At 32.3% G+C, this 9,997-nt stretch overlaps 1 protein-coding gene across 1 annotated transcript in view; it reads right to left on the bottom strand.

Moving 5' to 3' along the window:
* Positions 1-9,997, bottom strand: part of lin-52 (DREAM core complex component lin-52) — a 450,123-nt gene that overhangs the window by 158,801 nt on the left and 281,325 nt on the right. The gene's annotated exons all lie outside the window — the stretch shown is intronic.

Below are 9,997 nucleotides of genomic sequence, written 5' to 3'. Positions count from 1 at the left end.
TTACTCCTTTTTGTTTTTGATTTTTTTTTTCTTTCAATCTGACCCCATCACCTCTTGAGTTTTAAAAAATTGATTTAAGTGATAGATTTTTGATTTTACATGATTTGAATCACATTTGTATTCATTTTCTTTTAATGTCCTCTTTGTCTAAGTTCCTCAGACGAAATAAGAATATCTTTATTAACCATTTTTCTTTTTTCCACATGGGAAATATAATAACCTAATTTTAAAAAATACTAAAAGAGGCAGCAAATAGTTCGTGAAAGCCAAGTCTAAAATTATTTTAGGTTTATAAGTGTATATAAATATTGTAAGCCTTGCAAGAACAAAGTGGTTTATCAAAAAATGTGATTATTTTAAGATCTTTAATGTATTTTACTAAGGATAAAAGTAATTGATTAAATTTTTTTTGGCATTAGGTTCTAAATTCCACTTCAAATAATTTTTTTAGTGTTCTTTACCTTGGTGGCACTACCAGTCATGCTCAGAATAGTTATTCTGTAATAATTATTCTTGTTTTTGGTTCTGAGCAGTTTTTGGTTATATTACTTATTTTTAGTTCAATGTTCTCGGTGACAGTTTTTGAAATGATGTCTTAGTCATCAATCAATAATTTAAAGTCCTGTCGATTTAAAGCACAGCAAAGATTCAAAGGTAATCGTGATTAGCTTTAAGCCACCTTTTCTTTTAATCTAATCAGATTCACAAACAGTTGCATCAAATTAAAAAATATATATACTTATATTTTTGCCAATTCTAAGTAATAATTGTTAATGAATTTTAGCTAGATTAGAGAAATGCTCTTGAGTTTTAAAAAATTGATTTAAGTGATAGATTTTTGATTTTACATGATTTGAATAAATTCCTCAAAAACTAGGCTTTGTAACTCTTTACAGTCAGCGCCAGTATGACCATAATTTTTGTTAAAAGAAATTATTGGAAATTTTAATAATAGAAAAATTTGATTTTCATTCTGGTACCGCTTGAACAGGCTAGTTTTATCCTTTGATCTCGTTTATAAATTACAAACATGAAATGGACAAAATAGTTAGTAATAAATAAGTGTATAATGGTTTTAATAAATTATTGTAAATATGTAACTAGCTGATCTAAATAGCACATAAACAATTATTAAAACATATAAATAGCATTTACTTTGTTGTATATGATATGTGTAACTTATTTTTTGTACATAAATGTTTATAGTGTATATATATAAACGCATATAAACGATGAATGTAAATAATACATTTAAAAAATAAATTTCTACTCGTTCGTATGTAAAAAAATATAAAATATATATTTAAAGAAAAAACAATAAATGGTATCTAATAAATTAATAATCGTTTTAGTTTTCCTTTATTTTTTTTCCTGCCCAGGCGCATCGAATTTTTGCCAGTTGAAGTTATATAGTTTTCCGGAATTCAATATTAGTTTCCCCAATTTACCAGAATTTTTTTATAGCAGTTTCTGTAATAAAATTTTCTAACTTTTGTTCATATAATGATGATTCTATTAAAGGATATATAATGACACAGCTTCCGCAGACTTCATCAAATTTATTGTTCTTTAAAGTAAGTTTCAAAACAATTTGTGATAGGCCAAAACACGTTAAATCAACTGTTTGAATAATTTCAGAGAACTCATAAAAGCCAAACCCATTCCAACTCGGAATTCTGGTTAAAAATTTGGTAGTCATAAATTATTATTATACAATGTTGAAACAATCAACGGCCTTAACTTCAATGTAGGAAACCCTATAAATTAAGATATGAGTAAAAATACTCGTATATCAAATAAAAGTAACAGACCTTCATTAATCTAGAAGGCATACAAGTTTACAGAAAACCATTGGTGACATTTTTGACCAAAAGAAAAAATTATTCAATGAAATGGTATTTTTGGAAACTCTATTTACATTCAACTTAAAATTTAAACAACAATATGTAAGTGACTTCCACTTTAGTGGGAAGTCTAACCAAAACTTTTTCAAAATAATTTCTTACAATAAATGTTGAAATTCTAAAAAAGTTGAGGACGATTGCAATGATAGTATGTATCAAGTTTAAAAATAATCGGTAGAAAGAAGCGAATTTGTAAGAAGAATATTAGAGAAGAGTCTGTTACACTGACGGCATTACCAATCCGCGTTCGGATTATCAAAAGCATGCGCCGAAATTGTTGAAAGAGCTAGCAGAGTCTTCTAGCAACATTAAACTGGGATTAGCTTTGTCTGAGTGACTACTACTTTTTTAGGCTTATCGAAATGTAGCGTCATACACACTCGCTGCCCTCTTTTTCTGTCATAGCAAAGCAAATCGAAGACTTTACGAGGAGCTGGAAGCGAATCTGGTTTTAAATTTCGCCTGCGATGGAATAACTCTTAAATACAGCTTCGGCAAGCTCAAACGTTCTTAAAGAATCGATAGGCCTGGAAGAGTGGATTGCAAGTTACTCTGTTCTGTGAACTACACTGATGTCTCCCTCTGACCAAGACAGAGGAAGTATTGGAGCCGAGTTATATCGTACTGCTCCGAAGTTTGAGATCTTTATCAAGTCTATGTAAGCTAGTTGCAAACTATTTCTTTATGAAGGCATATCTTTGTGGTGTTGAGATCATAAGGCGAGCAATAATCCATTCCAGACTTGTGAACACTAGGTTACAATAACCCCGAGGTGACATATAGGGAGTGTAGGGAGTCGTATAGCGTTGGCTGCCCATGTGGGGTTTTGTTCTCCATTTGCACAGGTAGAAGAAAGATTTTAGTCCTTGTGAACGAGACTCGCTATGCGACAATAATGATATTTGATTCACTGTTCTATTAATTCTGTAGAAGGAAAAAGGTTGGTTTGCCTTCAGGATTCAGCAATACTAGATGCTATTAGAAATGGAGTGAGAAAAAGTCTTTGAGTGTCTATTTTTTTAAATTGATTCTTGATAACAATAAAGATGTCTCATCGAGTAATTAAAAAGGAAGATCTAGGAAGTCTTAGCAACAAAATTACTGTAGCAACTTACTTCCATGGCGGCTGTAGGAAGTAAAAGTAAGGATAATGAAAGTTGTATTACTCAGTTCAGTAAACTGCTTCCATTTATGTAGGTTACAGCATTCTTTTATAACTCTCATTTTCTTTGACATCTGATAATTTCAAGGTTGCCGTACATGGTATAAACCAAAGGAATGAACTATACTTTTCATTTTAGTTTTAAAACTACGCCATAATGATAGATAGCCTGTTTAGATGGGCGTCTTTTTCTACAAAAAAATTAAATATTGAACATCGGCCTATTTGGCCCAATGTCACAATAGCAGTAGCTACACACCAATATCTCAATCCGATGCTTTTAAGTTGTCGTGTCCGGTTACGAGCCGAAAACATGCTACACTAGTCACTCTGGTATGAAATTAATGATCTATTTTTCCCATCTTTTATCCAGTATGTTCTTTACTGTATGCGCCGAGCACTTCCGCTGTAATAATTTTTTTTGCAGGGTAAGCATCGCAGGAACGTGCGGCTGTTAGACACCATCATCTCTTGCCAAGCAAACTGGCTCTTCGTTACCGATAAACCCGAAATATTCCTCCGCTTCTTCACTAACACACTCCTCTCTTTCTTCTGAAGACTGTGCTACTCGCCCTCTGCGTTTGCTTTTGCCAGTTTACTAGCTATCCGATTTGAAATAGCGGCAGCAATGATCGCTCTCGAAACATAAGATACCTCTGTTTCAGTTAAAATGTTGCACTATAATTTAAGTGATAAGAGTTATATAAAAACAAGTGAACAGTCCTTGTCCAACTTTAGTTGGATCCTTAAAATAGGAGGAGACCTACTGGGATTCAATTATATACACTTCAGAGACACGTACGTCATGTACTTGGCGTATAAATGGAGGAGAAAGTGAGAAATTGTTCCACTTCCTGACGATTTGTGGATGATGAAATGCGCCTGAGGTGGTCTTGGTCCCCAGACCTTTCCTGAAGCGAAGTTCATGATTGTCTGAATGGAGATACTGGATTTCCTTAGTTAGTTATTGTAGAGTAGCGTTTGCCCAATTAGTAAAAAAAAATAAATTCCAACTTAATTGCCTCCTGGTAATTCAATAATAACCTAGCAATTCAATAATTACTTTTATTTTTTATTTCAATTTCAGTTATTTCTTTCTTTTTCTTCAATTAATTGATTTTATATTTTCATTATTATTATTATTGCATCAGTTTTTTTAATATTATCTTTAAATTAAGATTCATATTAATTTTTACTAATTTGTTTGAAAAATTAGGTGTAAATATTATTATTAATTCTGTTGACGGACTTAAGATCTAGCAGTTCTCTTTTTTACTGCAGACGAAAACAAGTTATTGCTTTTTTTAAAAAAAAAAAAATTCTAACAAGACTTTATCTTCTTCTTTAATAGCCCAACTTGCATTTAACGCGATCACTTTACTGTCAATTAAATCTATTACCATGAATTCTCCATCGAAATTGCTAGCTTGCGATCCTACCTGTACACCCGGATGGATGGGATTTTCTGGATAGAAAAGGCGGCTCTCAACTTTCGCTTCACATTCCTATATGCGACTGAGGCAGTTCTGTCGTCTTGTTTGCCGTCTTCAGTTATTAATACGAGAAGGGTTCTTATTAATTCTGAAAAGACCAAATTTGAGTAACCCTAATGGATCAAAACTAAGAGCAGTTTTATGAGTTATCTTTGTTCTAGATTCGCTTCTCGTTAAAGCTTCTTATATACGACAGTAGGGAATTGTTGAATTTTTAAACGATATGCTTTCTATATATCATTTATTGGACGCATCATCCTTTTTGTTATACAAGAATAAAGGCCCTTTTTCCTCTTCTAAACCTTACAGTTTAGCCTGGGCATGTAGCCGACTGGCAGAGGTAAGAGTCCCATTATAATTAGAAGCATCTTATTCTGCTCCTCGTCTAGTTTTCATAAAATATTTGAATTAATTAATAATCAGAACTTAGTTTCATATACGATTACAGGTCTAACATTGCACTTTTAAGAATTTTTCAACAATTTTAACAGAACCTAGCCATTATCGGAGGAATATTTTATCTATCTAGTCAACGTATTGTCCAAGGCGAATGCTACATATCTAATGTTTACAGACACCTTTTATCTTTATACCCAAAACATCATTCTCCGATGATGACGTGAGATTATTGAGGTAGAAAACAAATTCATTGTTTTCTGATCACTAATCTATGGTATTTGGGCCGCAATTGCCCAGTTTAACAAGGCAACAAATGTTGCTACTAGATCCCCAAATCACTAGGTCGTCAGTATATACTAAAACCGCTAAGTCAGTCAGCACTTTCATCCAACTATTTATAACTCCATCTATCATGATTATGATATGTTTAGAACTTTTCTCTTTGGAAGCCCTTTCCTAATTTGTTTGAATTTAGAAACTTTCTGTCAGTAACTTAATTTTAAGGAGGATTGGCACTTTATACAATAATTTAGGTAAACCCGTTTGACAGCAATTATCCATTTATTACAAAATGCAAGGTAAGGAAGGTACAAGTTGAGCGACTAGAAAAAATGGTGGTACATCTAGATAAAAACTATGTATTACATACAACAATGTAAAAAAAATAAATTTGTATCATAATTGTTAATAAGCAATGTCCTGAAGTTGACCTAATCCTTAAGATAAAAGCTTGGCAAAAAATAAAAATAAAGTAAAACGACTGAAATTTGCAATATTATTCTACACTTTTGATTAAGAAATCAGTCACCAAAAACGATGAAAAATACCCAAAATAGTGTTTATTATAACGTAAAGTCAAAAGATAGTTGGCCGCACATTTAACCTTGGAGCTCTTACAGTTGTAAATTTCAAATAAATAAATACATATGTATTAAAGCTGCTTCAAAAAGAACTACAATAGTTTTTTAAGTTTATTAGCTTTATAATTTGTTATACATCTTATTTTTAATTCACTATTTACTACAAATATAAAGGTTTATTTATTTGTGTATTTTTAATTTTTTAACTTGTCGGTTTGAATCGACCTTGTCAAGGTCGACCTCACTGGTGTTTTGCTAGCATAACGTTAAACGCTAAGTGAAATCATCATTCAATTTTCACAGATATTCTTTCATTGGAGCCTACATATTCCCATGCTATTACTTTTATTACCTTACAATCTCTTTTACTTTGAGGAAAGTTTTATTGATAAAACTTTGGTTCCTTGAGAAAATAAAAAAAAATCAATAGGAACAATAATTTCGTATGGTAAATTCATCTAGTAGGTAAATTTGTTTTAACTTTCTACGTTGTATAAGTTTTTTTTATTTTTAAATTTAAATTTAAATCCAATGAAATTCCTAGGTTTTTGTAAAGAAAGAAGATGAGAACTTTAAGAGATTTCCATTAAGGAAAAGCAATTAGCTCAATCTTTTGTGTGAAGTTACTTTAATTTTATCGAAGTACCAAAGAATTGTTTATCTACAAGGGAATGTAGTAAATGTAAAGGTTCTGTTAATAGAATTTTAAAAATAGTACGATGCGCTCTGATTCGTTAGAAAGAAAAGGCCACCTCTACAAAGAAATAATCTAATGACGATTCTTTTCGGTAATGTTCATTATAACAATAAACTCATTTTGTTCTTGTTATTCCTTCATTTTTCATTCCCATCTGTTATGTAATAGCAATGAGCATTCTCCAATTCTTGGCAATTTTTCCACCTTAACAATTTTTTTTTTAACAAAAATGATCAATTATCTCTTTATGATTCTGAAGAAATTGTATTGCTTAGTGATGTACATTTCTTACATAAGTAGCAATTATTAGACTTTAAGAAAGCAATAAGAGGACGATTAACTAATTCTGTAATTTGAGATTTGCCTATTGAGAGAAAATAACAAAAAATAGATAAGAAGTAAAGATTAGCAAATTCAATTTTAATTTTGAACTTTGGTTAGTTGGAGATAAGTTTTGAGTAGATTGTATTTATTGCCAAACGTTTCAACATCTCTTTTTTCACGTTTCTAATTGCCTGCTCTCTTCAGAGTTTTAGCCCTTTTACCCATTAAGTTACAGAACGATGAACTTGTATGACTCATGCATACTTTAACCATTTGTATCTTCGCCTGAAAATCTCTTCAAAGGACTCTAGTTTATAGAGTGTCCGCAGACTTGAAACCACCCAATCATTCAAGAGCCTCTTAAATTGTACCAAATATTGATAGGCATCAAGATTAGATACCTAACTCTAAAATACAGTCTATGTTATTCACTGTTAATATCAGAATATATTAGCCATTTATCGGTACTTTGAAGAGTATATTACTATTCTGAGAACTGAATTTATTTATATCGCAGAGTGTTTTTTTCTGGTAGAACAAAACATTATTATTATTATTATTTATTTATTTTCAATTTAAGAAGCGTCAAAATCAGTGTTTCAGGCATGCTTCAGATCTGTTATGGATATTGGTTACTCAAGCAGATGTTATCGTGCCTCAGACCAGAAGGCTGATTCACAGCCTCTTCCTCCCACTTAAGCTCATCACAGAAAAAACATCGCCTAACCATAATTTTTTCTAATAAATAAAAAGTAGTCATACTGGGATAAAAAGTTTTGGATGCTATAAAGGAGGTTTTGTCGCTTTGGTTTGCCAGGTCATCGACTATCTTGTCCTTCCACACCTACATGCCCCGGCACCCACAGTAGAGTTTTATCTATGCCCAACACATTGAGTTTGCTGTGAAACTATTTGAACGGTTTTGCGCTCATATTAATTTTGAATTGCTGGCGGTATCAGTGAATCACTGATCAGAACAAATGTTAAGCTGATGGTGACAGCTCAATTCCATCATGTTCTTGAATTTGGGTCTTGGTCTAGTAGTAAAGAGCGTGGCTTTGTAAGTGGGAGATCCCTAGTTCGAATCCCGCGTATGACTACTTTTTATTTATTGGAAAAAATTGTTAGAAGTAAAATATGAGCTTCTGCCCCGTCCACAGCAGCTAATTGGCAGTTGGACGTTAAGCCCCGCCTGAAAAAAGTAGGCGGTAACTTTACTATGGCAATGTAGTCCATATCTTTACAATTAAACAGTTAAATGCGAAATCTGAAATTTACAAGTTCCCTCTATACCTACTATTTACCGATTTTAGGAAAACCTTTACTCTTTCAAGAAAGATGTTGTCATAATAACTCTCATTGACAAAATGTAGATTACAAAATAGTAAATATTAGAATGAAATGTATAAAAAATACATCAGCGGTTTTTTTAGTGAATATAAGTCAGTTGAAATACATTGATATTTCGGGATGAATTCAATTAACTAGAATGAAGTTAGAATTGATAGAATGTGGCTGAATCATTTAACCTTTTTGCTTATGATGTGAATTTGATTGCCTAGAGCTTAATGAAATGACGTAGATTTGCAAAAAATGCAAACAGGTTGAATTATTAATTCATCAAAAACAGTATTTGTTTTATTTATAAATGTTTATTATTTTTAAGTATCAACTCATCTTTCACTCAACTTTCGAGTAAATAGAGGAGAAAACAGTCTATTTTGGACTATTAAAATCAGTAGGTTAGGCCAGTGCCCAGAAATCGTTAAGTACTTCTGGTAGAAGAGTATGTTACGGTATGAGCAATTTCTAACGAACGTATTAAAATTCATTAACGTGAATCTAATTTATTAAAAATTGAGTGTCGCCACTGGGTGCCTTCTCCATTCAATCTTCATTCAAGATATTACATCACATTTGCTTGTTGCAACAACCGTTACAGTCGCAAATTTCAATAAAAATTAAAAATAAATAAATAATTTAGATCAATTCTACTGCAATAAAACGTTGTATTTTGTTTCAATAAGGAGAACAAATAAACTGCTATCGTCTTACATGAGAAAGAGAACGTAAACAAGGGATCAATATTTATAAAGATAAAAAAAAATAAAATAAAAAATGATTTAATAATATTTTGGTTTCACAAAAAATGATAAATGTTTTGAAAAATAAAAACAAAACATTAAAAATCTTACACATCAACAAAAGAAAATTACTCTCTTATGTAAATGTTATAAAAGCATTAATAAAAAAAAAGATCAATTTATATCAGAGTTTTTATTTATTACGACAACTTTAAGAGTGATGGCATGTGAAATTGCAGACTGTAATACTTTTCTAACAGGCACATAATATATTTCTTTTACACGGCTTCTTGGATTTTCAATTAATCAATTTTTTTAAAACCCAGCCTATATCTCTGCTCTATATCCCTTAAATATACTGTAATATCTTTCGGAATTGTTAAAATACCCCTTCGAGGTACGATAATCTATAAGATTCCGACCTTGTGATTGTTTCGTATAATCCAGGGTAATTTTTGACATGTAATGGTCAAGAAGACATCAATTAGTACTAGATACACACCAATTTTTTGAAGTGTTGGCTTTTATCTAGAGTGTGATCATATCCAGAGTATTATAACCATAGGTGGGAAATGTGTTCTGATTCTGAATTCCCAAAAGCTCGCATGATATTGTAAGATAAGATTCTAATAGGGCGGCCCTTAAGGCCTACGCCACTGCGACTCCTTTGGATCTATTGTGGTTCCCCCACTCTAGAGCTCACTCTCCAGGCCCCTCCGTTTAATCATACTCTTAATTCCAGAGAGCGACTCTTGGGTAAAGCTCACAGTTATTGGTTTTTCATCGCCGAGAAGTAACATCCTTAGCCAGACAAGCACCTCACACTGACACAACACGTGCAGTGGCGTTTCCTCCTCTTCCTGACAGAACCTACAAAGGCCAGGCCCATGCGATGCATATGTTTTCTGAGCCTGCAGTGGCCGGTTAATAGGCCTACAATTATCCCTATAGCCCCACGGCCTTGACGGATTAATTCTGCAGTCAGCTTTGTCGAATAGCCCGTTATGAACTCCTTGTTCATAAGCAAGCCACCACTCCTGAGACCTAGTCTGCACCCATAGTTTAATGGCCGCA

Source organism: Rhodnius prolixus, unplaced genomic scaffold (genome assembly GCF_049639745.1).
Source record: "Rhodnius prolixus isolate KJV_2025 unplaced genomic scaffold, Rpr scaffold_3, whole genome shotgun sequence".
Taxonomy (NCBI): domain Eukaryota; kingdom Metazoa; phylum Arthropoda; class Insecta; order Hemiptera; family Reduviidae; genus Rhodnius; species Rhodnius prolixus.
This window is presented reverse-complemented; position numbering and strand designations above follow the sequence as displayed.